We start from the raw sequence: 16,028 nt of genomic DNA, 5'->3' as shown, positions 1-16,028 counted from the left end.
TATTTGCTCGCATGATCATGCTTGAATTAGTTCTAGTTATCCCTCTTTGTCTAATGGTGGCAATTTGACAAAGGTGGTGATCTGCTGACCCACAACCTTGTTGAGGCGTGAAACATGGAATACATTGTGAATTTGGTTGTCACTCGATAGCTCCAACTCATATGCCACCTCGCCCACTCTATAGATAACTTTGTAAGGCCCATTAAATCTCATCTTGAATTTTTCCGCTCCGCTCTTCTTGAGTGTAAACTATTTGTAGGGCTACAATCGCAAGAAAACATGATGTCCTACCTCAAAGAAATGTTCTGTCTAATGCTGGTTCGTGTACGTTTTTTTTCTGATTTTGAGCAACCTGTATGTTTTCGTTGAGTAGCTTGAGAATGTCCTGAGTCTCTTGTATCCAGTGTTTGGCAAGAGGCAACTTGTTGTCTACAAAAATTCTATCGATGAAGGATAGTGCATCATATCCATACAAAGCTCTAATGGGTGTCATCCCAATGAATAAGTGGTAGGTGGTGTTGTAGCAATGCTCCCCTAGGTACAACCACTTAATCCATGACTTCTGCTGACCTGTCACTTAGTTGCGTAGGTACCCCTTAATCCACTTATTCACAATTTTTGTCCAGCCTGAAAAGCTCCTGGCAAAATGCGCCCATAAATCTACTGTCACGATCGCTGACTATATTCTTTGGCAATCCATGCAGTCTAAAGACCTATTTGAAAAACAGTGCCGCCACTTGTTTGGCCAAGTAACTCGCAGAGATGGCAAAAAAGTGTGCGAATTTAGGCAGCTTGTCTACCATCATGTAGATGCAGTACTTCCCTTGTACTTTGGATAACCCTGTGATGAAATCAACGAGATGCTCCTTTTTTATTCTGCGATTGGAAGAGGTTGGAGAAGACCTGCAGGATGTGTATGTTCAACCTTTTTTTGTTGGCCTGTCATGCATTCCTTGACGTATTTCATCACATCTTCCTTAAAGCCCCTTCCACGAGAATCATTCCCGAATCTGTGGATATGTCTTGAAGAATCCTTGATGCCCAGCCAAAGGAATATCATGGGTGATCTGCAAAATCTTCTCCGTAAGTGTAGATTCAGGGACCAAGTATATCCTGTCTTTATAATAAATGACTCCATCAATTATTTGTACTTGTCATGATGTCATCTTGGATGATCTTGTCGATTAATGTGCAAGCAAAATGGTTCTTGGCATATTCTGCTGAGAGGTGTGCCTTCTAATTTTCTGTGAGTTCCATGAGAACGCATTCTATTGATTTCCTAGAAAGTGCATCGACCACAACATTCTTCTTCCCCTTCACATACTCACTGTCAAAATCGTAGGCTTGGATTTTGCTTACCCATTTTTGCTGTCGTTCATTCAGGTCATTTTATACCAAGAAATGGCATAGGCTGTTGTGGTCTGTTCAGACTATGAACCTATTGCCCAGCAAATACTGCCTGAGTTTTGCCAACGCATGCATGATAACTAGCATCTCCTTGTCATATATGGTGTGAAGTCTTTTTGAATCTTCCTGCTTCCGGTTTTCAAATTATAAGATGCTCAACCAGTAAAAGATAACAATGATTGCAATTGAGAAAACTTAGAGCACTTTTCCAAAATATAACCAATGATGGCAAAAAGAGGACAAGATTGGTTATTCACTTAAGATTTGGGATGATATGAGATTAGCAATGATCTTTTAGACAATTAGGGATTAGATTTAGCAAGTCCCTTGGAGCCTTTCCTCAACTTTGTCAATATCACAATTATACCACTGCTATAATTGGAGTAAGTTATTTAAATGCCCAAAATGATTAGATCTCCTAAAGACAAGTGATAAGTTAAACCATTCAATGTGATGCAACTTGAGACTAGAGTGCTTTAGAGAGTGAGCTCATGTGAGTGAAACAATTAGGATTAAGACAACAAACGTTAGTGCCTGAGAAACAATGTGACAATTTGTCTTAACAACAAGCTCTTTCAACAATACAGCATATACAATCTTTATGCTAGCAATAGGTTATCTATACCAAGAGGATATTCAGTGAGCGTCCAATAAACTTATGACAGCAGTCAACCTCCTTGAAATTATGTCAACAGTGAATTGCATTGAGCAATCCTTATGTCAAATTTCCAAAACATTCCAGACTGCTTATCTCTCTTTCTTTGCTTAGATTAGAGAGCAAACATTGAAAAATGTGCTTATGTTTCAGATGAGCAATGAGTAGATGTGTGACAGCAGTAGGCTATTTAAGACAGCAGTCAATTTACTTACGTTCTGGAGCAATTTAGAGAGCCAAAGATAGGTAAAACAGTCAAGACCAAACTCATGAATAAGCTATGCCTTTTCAAAGATACAAATGCCACTGCTATGGATCAGAACTCAGTATGCAATGGAGATGACAGTATAAATATCAATGTTCCACCAAGACTCCGGTGCGGGGAGACGCGGGTGCGGGGAGACGCACAGGGGGGACGTGTGGGAGTACCCTCAAATTTTAGGGAAATTTCGGGGGTGCGGGGAGTCGTAGAGGTATATGTATATATATATATATATATATATATATATATATATATATATATAAAATTCAAGTTAATATTCATTGTTCATTGTTCAATAATGAAAGCATAAAAATATTAAATAGACAATTGAAATTTGAGTCATTGATCCATCCTCATCATTCATTTTAATACATACATCATTCATATGACATACTCAAGTGACAAGTCTCATTATTGAATTAATTATTATTCATACATACCATGAGATTCGAAAAACAAAAATAAAAATCAATAATAAAATATTCAAATACATTGATCGATAACTCATTCAAATCAGCATTGCGTGGAAATGGAAATGACTTTGGGTTGAAATGAAGTGAGCTTTTAACTTTAAGTTTTGCCTTTCATGTCTTTTAGGTTTAGGCTTTTAAGTTTTAGTTATTTAGTTTTAATTTTAATTTTTTTTTTAGACTTTTAAGTTTTAGTTATTTAGTTTTAATTTTAGTTAAAAAAAAATTAATGGTTTTGATTTTTGAATTTTTTATTTTTTATTTTTTTATTTTTAAGTCTTATTAGACAAATTTAAAGGGGGATGCCCAGGCGCACCCTTTTTGGGGAGTCTAGACTCCCACACTGAAGGGGGACGCCCAGAAGCACCCTTTTTGGGGAGTCTAGACTCCCACACTAAAGGGGGACGCCCAGAAGCACCCTTTTTGGGGAGTCGTGGGGAGTCTAGACTCCCACACTGGGGAAACGCACCCCCTTGCGTCTCCCCAAGACTCCCCAAAAAGGGTGCGTGGGGAAACGCACCCCCAAGGGACTCCCCGTCCCGGGTGCGTGGGGTGCGAGGGGTGCGCGCACCCAACCCTGGGGGACGCGTCCCCGTGGAACACTGATAAATATTATCTTCAAGCTATTTGAGGACAATGGAGATATGCAAACTCTGCAATTATGCTTTGCAAGCCAAGAAGCTGTGTGTAAATTAAATAATCTGCAACTTTAGCTATCCATCTCAGATTTGTAATTTGATATGACAGCGTTATCTATAAGCAAGACAAAAACCTCTTAGAACATGAGTCAATTGAATCCACAACTTGCCTCTTAGCGTACTTGCACTAGACTGCTGCTATGTTATATTAAGAAATCTGAGGTGCTTGTTTCAGACCTTGCAAACAGTATGTCAGTCATCAAAATAATTAGAAGCTTCTCAACGTCAATTGAATGTCCGCATATTTTCCAGATTTATGATAATCACCAAATTCTTATGAAACGAATCAAGCGAATGACAGCCCAACTCATGCAATGGCTTGTTAGTTCATTTAGGCAACTTACTAGATTAATATATCTCAGATGAATTGCTAAGAAGACGACAGAGACTTTAATAGAAACAGTGAAATGAGTGAGAGTTTCAAAGTGACAAACCAGCAGGCCCTAGGCCTTTAAGATTATTAGGGAATTGGTCACAATTCCCCCAATGACCAGATCACCTGTGGGCATAAACTCTAAGTCCAAATCCCTGCAGCTCAAAGTAAACTTCAGAATTCTCAAAGATACCCACAGAAAATAAATGCGGGGAGGGGAGGCCACGAATGAGGGACGAACAGCCCCTGTAGGGCTTGCGGTGAGGTAGTAGGGGAGAGGGAAAGCAACGAAGAAAGGAGGATGGTTGATGGAGGGTCACTAAGGGATGAGCAGCCAGGAGAAAGGCCTTTAGGCCTGCAGTAGGGAAGCAGTGAGAGGATAAGGGATTACGCAGGAGGGATAAGGATAAGGCAGGGAAGAAGGGAGGAAATAGAGGGATAAGGAGAGACAGCAAGAAGGAGGAGGGCTATGGCAGAGGGGAAACAGCCTCATGGAGAGGTGTTAGGGAGAGTGGAAGGCTGAAGCGAACAAAGTTCGTATTTCCCGTTAAATACTCCAGAAGACTTGGAATATGAAAATATCCATTGAGGAGACAAATATTGTTATATATAAAATGTATGAAGAACGATGGTACAAATGAGAGTGAGAAGCCTACTTATATACTAGGCAGGTGCCTCTTCATGAAGAATCATGTCTCATTCAGACATGCCTCTTCAACCTAATTACTAATTAACTAATCATTATTTATAGTTATTACCATTTGCATTATTTCCTATATATTTTATTCATAACAGTGCCTTCCTCCTCAAAAAGCTTTTTCCTCAAAGCTTACTGATGAAAGGCCTTATCACTTTTTCCTGTTTCGGATGTCTTCTTGTCTCAGAATTGTCATTTTCATCAAAGCAAGACGATATGATCCTTAGTGATAAATAAAACTGTCGCATTGAGAATGGATCCGACCATCCTAAATTAATCTTCTGTGGAATCTTGTGGTGACTCGAAACTTGTGATGAATGGATTGCATTGACATTAGTATTCTTTGGAACATCAGTTTGTTGTTTCTGTTCTAAATACTTGGATTGATTGAGTTGTCTACTCGTGATTCGGATGTCGATAAGGAATTGTGGTGATTTGATTTTCCCTTATCCTGTTTGTGTCGTTTTCTTGATTTCTTGGCATGACCTGATTTCCTTTAGTTATGGAAGATGAATGGTTAATTCTGGGATCTTCACTTGAATCTTTTGTTGCTGGTACTGCAACTTCTAAGTACATTTTTACTTCATCTAGTTTGTCCTCTTCTTGAGTTGTGATATTGATTGGATTGGTAGTAGTTGCCTTATCTTCGACCTGTACAGTGACGTTTGGAGACTTCGATACTTCTTGAGTAAGTTGCTCTAACTTGTATTTTAATGACTTCTTGTCATTCTTAAGCTTTTTAATTTGTGTCAGTAATTTTTCACTATGGTCTTTAAGCCGAGAAGCTTCTTCATTTTTGTCAGAAGTGATCTTGTCAATTTCATTTTGCATATTTTGTAATACTTTTTTACCTTGAGAAATTACTTTTGAAATATTTGATAAATCTTCTGGCGTTACTGAATTCGACTCCAGTGTAACATCTTGGAGTGTTATTTTCTTCTTCTTGTAAGAAAATGTTAAAAACTTTTTCTTTGTATTTTTGATGACGGACCCTACCGTTTCCATCCAGGGTGACCCCAAAATAATGTCACCTTGATTGCTCCATAGGGTTTAAACTGAGAATTGCGATATAAATGTATAATCCTCAATGTTTAACTATAAATTAGTTATGTCATATTTTTTGTTGCCAAAATAGTTTAATTTTTCGATTATATTGGACTCCAGAATCACTAATTGGTGTGCAATTTTAGGCGTTATATAATTTTTATCTTCAGCGGGAGAGATAAGAATAGTAACATCTTTTCGAGAGTTCCCTTAATGTTAAATAGCACTTTAGCATAACTTGGTAAGGTTTCTAAAAATCTTCCTTCTTTCAATTCCGAATTAGATGTCATTTTTTTGTCAAATCCATCCAGAAGCCTTTCGAACTATGTTATTCCTTCAAACTTCAACCCTTAGTATAAAATTGTTTACTAATGTTCCCTTTTAAGAAATAAAATCTTTCTACCTTGTAACTTCACACTTAAAAATCACCTTCTTTTTTCCTCTATAATAATATTTTTTTTCAAATAAACACCCTTCTTTTATTTTTATTTTATTTTTTATCTCTTTTTTTATAAATATCTCCTTATACATTCAAAAGATATTCCCCTAAATAATACAATTACCCTTCTTAAGCTCAGTAATGTTAATGATTTAAAATATATAGATAAAATCAGTTGGTATTTTATTAATCATTTTTATTTTTTCCACTTATTCACTTTATCCCTAAGATCACCTTTAATTTATCCTAAATTTTTAGTGGATAAATATATATAAATATAAAGGTCTTTGCAACAACTTTTTAAAATATTCCAGTTTCACCTATCTTTTGTTTTTTTTAATTGAATGTTGATTAAACTCTTTTAATTTAGGTTTGCTGACAAATTACAAGAATTTGTGATGAGACGTGACCCAATAGTTAGTCACGTGTAGTAGAAGTTAGTGTGTTGAAAAAAACATGAAAAAACCCTCAACCCTTTGAGCTCCGCTACATCTGCACAGTCGGCAGTGGGGAAATTAAGGCCGGGATCACAGTTGCACGAACAGATGCTGCGGATTTGGCAATTCGCAATTGTGTTGCAGGGGCGGGCGGCTGCAATAAGCAGAAATTGGTGGCAACGTGAACGGAAAGATGGACCGAATGGTCAGACTAGTCACCTGCAACTAATGTAACCGCAAAAAGGGAAACCTGTTCAAATCGGTGTCAAGGCTCAACGTTGCAGGGTTATAACATTTATTACAGAGGCAGCGGCACGGAATGAACATTTGGCGGGACGGTGTTACAGGTTGCACATTATGGTGGGATAGTGACAACAAGTTTGGGCTTCAGTGACTGGCGGCAGAAAAATGAGTGCGCAACTGGTGTTTGTGCAAAACGTGGTCACGAAAGCGACTATTTGTTCGGACAAGGATAGGTAAGTTTTTGTTTTTGTTTTTATTATTATTTATTTGTAACTGCGGCAAGGGAACCCTGTTCAAATCAATGTCAAGGCTCAACGTTGCAGGTTTATAACATTTATTATAGAGGCAGCAGCACGGAATGAACATTCGGGGGGACAGTGTTATAGGCTTCGCGTTACGGTGGGACATCTACAACAGGTTTGGGCGTCGGTGACTGGCAGCGGAAAAATGAGTGTGCGACTGGTGTTTGTGCAAAACGTGGTGATGAAAGCAGCTCTTTGTTCGGACAAGGACATGTAAGTTTTTGTTTTTATTTTTATTATTATTTATTTATTTATTTTTCTCTTTTTAATATATATATATATATATATATATATATAGATATTTTTTTTTTTTTTCTATTTTTTCGTTTTTTATTTTTTATAACTATATATATATATATTTCTAATATAACTATTTCACTCCCTTTTTTTAAATATTATTTATTTATTAATTTCTTTTATATATATATGTTTATTTTATTATTTATTATTTATTTATTATTTTTTTTGTTTGAATCATTAATTAATTAAATAATTTTTTTTAAATGTCCAAGGGTCTTTGACGAATCAACGACGAAGAAACTCCAAGCTTGTGTAGCAGACTGCTTCAATTTTGATGACAACAACATTGATGCAAAGTTGATGGACAAAGACTTGGATCGACGAGCGTGGTTCTGTGCAGTAGTGGAGTGGTCAGAGGATCGAACTGATCTGATACCAAATGAAGCGAACAAAGTTCGTACTTGTCGTTAAATACTCAAGAAGACTTGGAATATGAATATTGTTATATATAAAATGTATGAAGAATGATGATACAAATTAGAGCGAGAGGCCTACTTATATACTAGGTAGGTGCCTCTTCATGGAGCGTCATGTTTCATTCAGACATGCCTCTTCAACCTAATTACAAATTAATTTATTATTATTTATATCTATTATCATTTACATTATTTCCTATATATTTTATTCATAACAAAGGCTAGGAGAGGGTTAGGAGAGGAGGGTAAGGCCTACCGTGAGGGGATGACGAGGGAAGGAACGGAGAAAAGGCTGACGATAGGGGTTATGGAGGTGAAAAGGGAGGAAAGGAGATAGCGGATGGGAGGAAAAGATGAGGACAGGCCTGCGGCCTAGAGCAGAAAGGAGAGGAGGTCACGAGAATTTTGGAGGAGGGAAAACAGAAGGAAAAGAGACCAAGGAAAGGCCTGCGGTGGGGTAAAGCAACCTAGAAAGGCTAACGACACAATTTTGGAGGCTTTATGGCAAGGGCTATGATGCCCAAAAATATTATGAAACCCTCTTTCCTTCAGATCTCTGGTTATGCTAGATCTTCACCATAAAATCTCACAACATGGCTAGCAGTTTCTCCTTTTAGCTTGAACTTTGAATCTGAAGGGGAAGATAGCGGTGGGCCCTGCCTTCCTAGGCCTAGATCCACCTCTAGGAGCTTTGAAACCCTTGAATTTCTTCTTCAGATTTGGTTGAAGTCTTTTCCTTGTTGGAATTTCTAAGTTTAAACCATTAGAAATTCTTCCTGTACTATCTGGTTTATTTCTTCCTACTTGTTTAATTACTTAACAAGTTATTTACCATGTAAATACTGAAAATAAACACAAGTACAATATCAACATCTATAGATCATCAATTGACGGAAAACAAGCACATAGGTGATACCGTTATTTTTGGATCAATGTCACCGTGAAAATCCAATGAGGGAAAACCAATGCAGCTATTCAGAGGGTTTTAACTTTTATTATTATGCAGTTTTCATGATACAACTAAGGTGCCAGAAATGGCTCACCTAACAGAGAATGCCCTTGGCAGTAGTACCTCACCTCGGAGACAGATATTCTGGATGATCAATCACCGGATGAACGATCCCACAACAACAATTGCAGCTTTCACTGCTCTGCGCCACTCTGATAGGGACTGCGTCACCCTTCCTAGCTAACTAGCACCCAGTCCGTCCCACAAAATCCTTCCAGCACTGCCTCTTGGCCTTACGTAAGCTTTGCTAGCCTTTGCGTCAGCTTTTGGAGCTTCTGCCTCAGCCCCAAGAACCTCTGTGTCTCACACGCCGACCTCTCCTAGCTTTGTGCAGCTCCTGGCTGCCTCTGCGTAGCACCCAACTACCTCTGTGTCAACCTCTCTAGGCTCTGCGCTATCTCTCTGGTACCAACTCTGCCTCTTTGCTATGTATTCACTGCCCCTCGCTATTGATCACTGATTCTATCTCTCTAAGCAAACCCTGCTCTAGAGAATAGAATGACTGATCACTTTGGTGTGTTCTCCAACTGACCCTCAAGCCTCCTCTTATACTTTTCTCGTTGGTCCATCAACGACCCATATTAAATCTCTAATCAACGGCTAAGATTAGCTTTGGCTTGATCCATGACTTTTGGAACATTCTATCCCAATTTTATATTAATACCCATTAATATTTTATATTTCCTAAGTTTAGACTTAGGAACTCCATAAAAAATATTAATTATTTTAATATCTCCCAAACCGGTTAGACTTTGCCCAAACCATTTATGGGTCTCAGAAATCTCATGTGCTTTAGCCTCTCCACCAATTTTCATGGCTAGAGCGCATACGATGCTACCCCAAATCAACACTCCCTCTTAGCGAGGACTGTGCTCTAGTAATACTCCACACTGAGTATCACCCTGATTATCCAGCACCAGTGTCTATGCTGATGCTAGGCCTCCTTGCCCAACATCCTCTGTACTGCTGCCGATGGCCTTGCCACTGCCACTGTTACTGTTGCATTCGTACGACAACCCTTTGCATCAGCGCTGCTGCTGGTCCATCCTCCCAACACTGCATCCCCTCTCATCATGCTGCATCGTGCTGCCCATAGCACTGCCACTGCTAACTGCTGCACTGCAACTCAGTTACTAAGAAGTAAGTCACTGATCCACCCAACTTCTGACATCCCTGTCAGGCTAGAAACTCTCCCGATGTTGAAGCTCCCTCTGCCGCTAACAAGTGCTCCCTCTACTGACCTCTGCGCTGCTGCAACAACTCCCCACATCTTGCACCATTGCACACCTCTTTATGCCATGCTGCACTGGTGTAGCACTTCTGTGCCTCTCGCACTATTGCAGCTTGCTAGCCTCGCGTTGTCTCGGGACTCTTGCACTGTAGCATTATCTGCCGCGCCATTCATATCCGTCTTTATTGACATCTGTTAGTCCTGCTGCTCCTCTTCGGGGCTCTCGTAGCAAGGTATAATCCAAGACGTTGGGTACCTTAAGGACCCTGCCCCTCATCGCCTATAGTCCGCCAAACTACAGCTCGATGTCTCCCCACTTCTTCTCAAGTGGCACATGAGCACTCATGACATAATTGTCATCCTCCTCGACTTCTTTCTCCACCCTCGCTGGCGCTGCCTTGGTCTCAAAAGCCTCTCCCTTACTCTTCTTCCTAGGACACTGGTTCGCAAAATGATCCAGTTCCCCACAATGGAAGCACATGACCTTGGAGAGGTCCTCTCTCTTTCTCTTCTCCTGCTTTCCCATAGATGTTAGAGCCGCATCCTCTTCTTCCTAGGACACTGGTTCGCAAAATGACCTAGTTCCCCACAATGGAAGCACATGACCTTGGAGAGATCCTTCCTCTTTCTCTTCTCTTGCTTTCCCGCAGATGTTAGAGCCACATCCTCTTCTTCCTCCTCCTTGATTTTGACCCCTTTGCCGCTATTCCCCGCCTTTGTCACCCGTCTGATCTCTTCTTGATGAAGAGCCGCCCACAGTTCCTCCCAATGTAGAAGGCTCGACCTGCCCAATATGCTCTGGACAAATACCTCCTAATCCTCTAAGACTGCGTTAAATGCGGTCCTTACCATCAATTCTTGATCCGTCGTGGCCCTTATGGAAGTTAGCTGGTCACGGATCTCCTTCAATTGACCGAGGAAGACATCTATCTGCTCTCCCTTCTGCATCTGGTATGGCCGCAACTGATTTTCAAGTAACATCTTCCTCTACACGGAAGTATGCTGGTACAATTTCTTCAGGGCATCCCACATCTCATTTGGCATGTCCTTCTTGGTAATATGCGACACAACATGATCCTTGACCCCATCAAGGATGATGCACTTCGCCTTGGCCATTGCCTCCTCGTACTTCTCGTTTTCAGCTGGGTCATCTGGGATCACTATTGTTTTCAAGGCAAAGTCCTTGATGCGTTGTCCGTCTAGAATGGACAAGATCTTGGCCTTCCAAACCACGAAGTTGGATGCTCCGTCCAACCTATCCTGATCTCTCAGTCCATTCACGACCATTATGCTGCTCTTCTTTCGACTCCTCCGAGTCTCTCTACTTCCCTCCTGGAAGTCCTTTGTTCGACTCCTGCTAAGTCTCTCAACTTCCCGTCTAGAAGTTCTCGGTTTGACTCCCTCTGAGTCTCGATTTTCCTTCTGGAAATCCCTCCTCCTTGGTCTTGCCCTATTAGGTACTGTTTTGACCACAGTACCCCACTAGCTTCGCTGCGCAAATTACCCGCAACCTCCTATAGCCTAGCAACTGAAGGATTGAGCCACTTGGCTCTGCACAATCCCGACACCAACAAATCAACTCCCCTAGCCAACTGTGTCAACCCTCCTGGCTTTTGCGTGGCTCTGCGTGAGCTTGATTCTGTCTCCCTTAGCCTCTGCGCTGCCTTTTTCTGGCCCAGAATGATGACACAATCTCTCTGTGTTACTCCTTCCTTTGTCGCCTTCCGCACGGATCAACTCTGTCACTAGGGACAATTGAATTTGCTGCTATTGCTCTGCTCACTGATGCCTTCAGTGATCCTGTGTTCTGCAACCATGCTCTGATAACATGTTGGAATTTCTATGTTTAACCCGTTAGAAATTCTTCTTGTACTATCTGGTTTATTTCTTCCTACCTGATTAATTACTTAACAAGTTATTTAACATGTAAAAACTGAAAATAAACACAAGTACAATATCAACATATACAGATCATGAACTGAAGGAAAACAAACACGCAAGTGACACCGTTATTTTTGGACCAATGTCCCCAGAAAAACCCAATGCGGGAAAACTAGTGCAACTATTTAGAGGGTTTTATTATTATGCAGTTTTCATAATACAACTAGGGCGCTAGAAATGGATCACCCAACAAAGAATGCCCTCGGCAGTAACACCTTTCCCTGGAGACAGATATTCCGGCCGATCAATTACCGGATGAACAATCCCATAGGAACAATTGCAGCTTCCACTGCTCTGTGTCAGTCTGATAGGGACTGCGTCACCCTTCCCGGCTAACCAACACCCAGTTTGTCCCATGAAATCCTTTTAGCGCTGCTTCTTGGCCATGTGTCAGCTTCTGGAGCTTCTACGTCAGCCCCTAGACTGTATGTATCTCACACGCTAGCCTCTCCTGGCTCTGCGCAACTCCTGGCTGCCTCTGCGTAGCACCCTGTTGCCTCTGCGTCAACCTCTTCGGGATCTGTGCTGTATCTCTGGTACCAACTCTGCCTCTCTGCGATGTAGTCACTGCCCCTCGCTATTGGTCACTGATTCTATCTCTCTTAGCAAACCCCACTCTAGAGAATAGAATGACTGATCACTTTGGTGTGTTCTTCAACTGACCCTCAAGCCTCCTCTTATACTTTTCTTGTTGGTCCATCAATGGATGAGATTAAATCTCTAATCAACGGCTAAGATTAGATTTGGCTTGATCCATGACTTTTGGAGCATTCTAACCCAATGTTATATTAATACCAATTAATATTTTATTTTTCCTAAGTTTAGACTTAGGAACTGCATTAAAAATATTAATTATTTTAATATATCCCAAACTGGTTAGAATCTGCCCAAACCATTTCTGGGTCTTGGAGATCTCATGTGCTTTAGCCTCTCCACCAATTTTCATGGCTAGAGCACAGCGATGCTACCCCAAATCAACATTCCCGCACAAAAGTAAAATTATAAACAAGCAAAAACCTCAGATATATACAAAATTTTAAAACCCCAACCCAAATTAGCAAAATAATTTACAAAATTGTGTACAAATTTAATAAGTATACAAGGGTTTTGAAAATGAAATTTACTAGAAATAAAATTTTTAATGGCTATTTTCTTTGATAAATGGCTAAAAACACTTTAGAAACCCGAATGCACACTATAGCCTAGCGAAGATTTAATCCACCACATAAATATTCGGGATCCAAGCAACATTGGTTCCTACCCAAGTTTGTGAACTTGGAGACCAAAGACTGAAGTTCTTGCAAACACTATGTTTGTATCTCAAGACAATCTGTTATTCATATGTTGAATCCAATCACCTAAGATTAGCCCAAAACTATCAATAGTATGATTTTGTCTCCATCTAATGAAAAACATATCTTACTATTATTCAAAACAACGTAGGAAAACCTGTAGTCAGTACATACCACAAAGCAATGGACATGGAACACCTTGAATTGCATCACAAATTTTTTATTATGATAGAGAAAATAGTTTACATGAAAGCTTCAACAACAATTTTCTAGCTAGAGATCAGATGGCTAGAGAATCAAATGACTCTAATTTATAGATAAATTCTCCAAGTGGAAAAATAACCCCAAAGTTTTTATTATGATAGAAAAAATAGTTCTCAGCTGGACAATAGTTTACATGAAAGCTTCAACAACAATTTTCTAGCTAGAGATCAAATGGCTAGAGACTCAAATGACTTTAATTTATAGATAAATCCTCCAAGTGGAAAAATAGCGACTAGTTTCTTTGATCCTTGTCAAAATAATCTTAGCTGTCGAAAAATACTTGATCATCTTTTAATCATAGCCACTGAATTTTTATTTCTGAGGAATTTTCGAAATTTTCATTTAATTCCAGTTTTATTAGCTCAAAATTAATTATTTTGAGCTATTTTCCTCAAAAAATTGACTTTGACTTAACCACTAAGATCCAAGGGTTCAATTTTTTTTTGAAATTTATTCCCTTGGTGGAAGACCTTCAAAAATTTATTCTTTTAAGACCCACAAATTTTTCCACTTGGAGAATTAATTTTCCTAAAACAATTTAATTTGACTCTAATTAATTAATTTTCTGGCTTAGGATTTAGTTTTATTTTGCTAGAAAAATTAATTAATTGACACGAGGGAATTTAATATTTTTCCATTTACATAATATGTTTACATTTACTACCCTCAAAGGAGGAATACACATTTGGTTTAGACCTTCACGACACATACCCAATTCTGCGAGACAACATGATCTAGTAGACCAAGTGATTTGTAATAAAATAATTTAGCCAAGTAGCTTAAATTATTCCTAAATCACTTTTACATAAGACTCTACTAGAACACTAGGACTCACCTAAGACTTTGACGAAGAATTCCACCCTAGCTTTGGGGTGAGGTTGGAATGAAAAACTCTACCGACCATCCGTGTTTAGAAGCACAAATGTGTCAGTGAGATGAAAAAACTCCTAGGATGAAACTTTCTGCCAAAATAATAAGCTTACCTAAGTAGTTACATATATTCAAGGTCTTACTAGCATCATTTTCATTACATAACTTACAGAATGGGTTTACAATGACACACAAGCTTATTGATAGCTCATCTGATTTTGTTGAAAAAATTTGTACTTCCCCTTCCTTGGAACTTTGACAAATTGAGTGCAACATGGCCAATGGCCAGGATCATAAATGAGGTTTTGATACCAAATGTGATAACTAATATTGTTCACCAATTAAATATTTGAAATACCTGGGAAATAAAGAAATCCATGTAGAATAAAATGAAACAATCATATATATTGAATAGAAATGTATGAGAAATGATATGATCATATTACAAATAACAGCCCCCTATAAATATATAGGCAGTTGTGCCTTTCATTAAGAGTCATGTCCTTTAGTTGAGACATGTCACTTCATCAGGATGTGTCTTTTCACTATTATTATGTATGTTACATAGCAATTCTGTTTTTCATGGTTTTAAAATTATATAACGAATAAAATATATATAAATAATGTAAAATAATGTAAATGATAATAAGCATAAATAATTATTAGTTAATTAGTAATTAGGTTGAAGAGGCATGTCTAAATGAGACATGACTCTTCATGAAGAGACACTTGCTTGATATATAAGTAAGCCTCTCGTTCTCATTGTAATTCACTATCGTTCTTATTCACACATTTAATATATAATATTTGTATCTTCATAGATATCTTTATATTCCAAGTCTTTTGGAGTAATTAATCTGTAGAAAGAACTTTGTTTGCTTCAAATTACCACAGTGCCATTCCTTTGTGACCATTTAAATATTAATGAACTGGCCACAAAATCTTTTTTAATCCAAACTGTTGGATCAAAATAGAAATGAGTGCCAGAGTCAACGGAATTATCATTCCCATTAGATTCATACAGACAGATGGTATGACTTTTTTGAACTAGCTTTTTTTTATCAAGATGAGGCTAACATGCACCAGATTTAGCATTATATGGGGGTTTTCTATTCCACCGAGGTTGCTGAGGATTCCCAATTGACCCCAGCTTCTGTTGCCTGTGCTGGTGGACATCCACAAGCATTCACACAAGCACTAGTATGTTGCTTGGTGAGATTTGAAATTTGACCTGCTTTCACCAATGTTGACCTGATCATATGATTATTCAAGAATACATGTGCTAACTACTTATGGTAGTGACTTGGTATATACTATGAAGACTATTTTACTACTATGTGATTGAAGTTGCTGCAATTTTTTTTGTGCTATTAGTATAGATAGATTGTATCCATAAAAGGTTTTTTTACATGGTTAGAGATAGCATAAATAATGAACACAACACCTGGGGTTTTTTGTCATTATAGTTGAATGAAATATCATATTGCTAATGTTTGATCTCAGATAGGTTCTTTTATTTCATTTTATTTTGAAGAGAACGGTAACATTCACTGACCCAAAGTTAATTGGAACGACTTATGGATATGTTTTTTTTTGGAAGACTATACTACTGCCTGAATCATATGTGTATATTTGTGTGCATGTAGTCAGGTGCAGACATTGTGTAGAGTCTATTTTC

The 16,028-nt window shown here is 38.7% G+C and overlaps 1 protein-coding gene across 1 annotated transcript in view; it reads left to right on the top strand.

Moving 5' to 3' along the window:
- Nucleotides 1–16,028, top strand: part of LOC149197135 (uncharacterized) — a 249,099-nt gene that overhangs the window by 92,799 nt on the left and 140,272 nt on the right. The window lies entirely within an intron of this gene.

This window comes from Pinus tabuliformis, chromosome 2_2 (assembly GCF_031772625.1).
Source record: "Pinus tabuliformis cultivar Carrire ecotype Pingquan chromosome 2_2, CPIR1, whole genome shotgun sequence".
NCBI classification, from domain to species: Eukaryota; Viridiplantae; Streptophyta; class Pinopsida; order Pinales; family Pinaceae; genus Pinus; species Pinus tabuliformis.
This window is presented reverse-complemented; position numbering and strand designations above follow the sequence as displayed.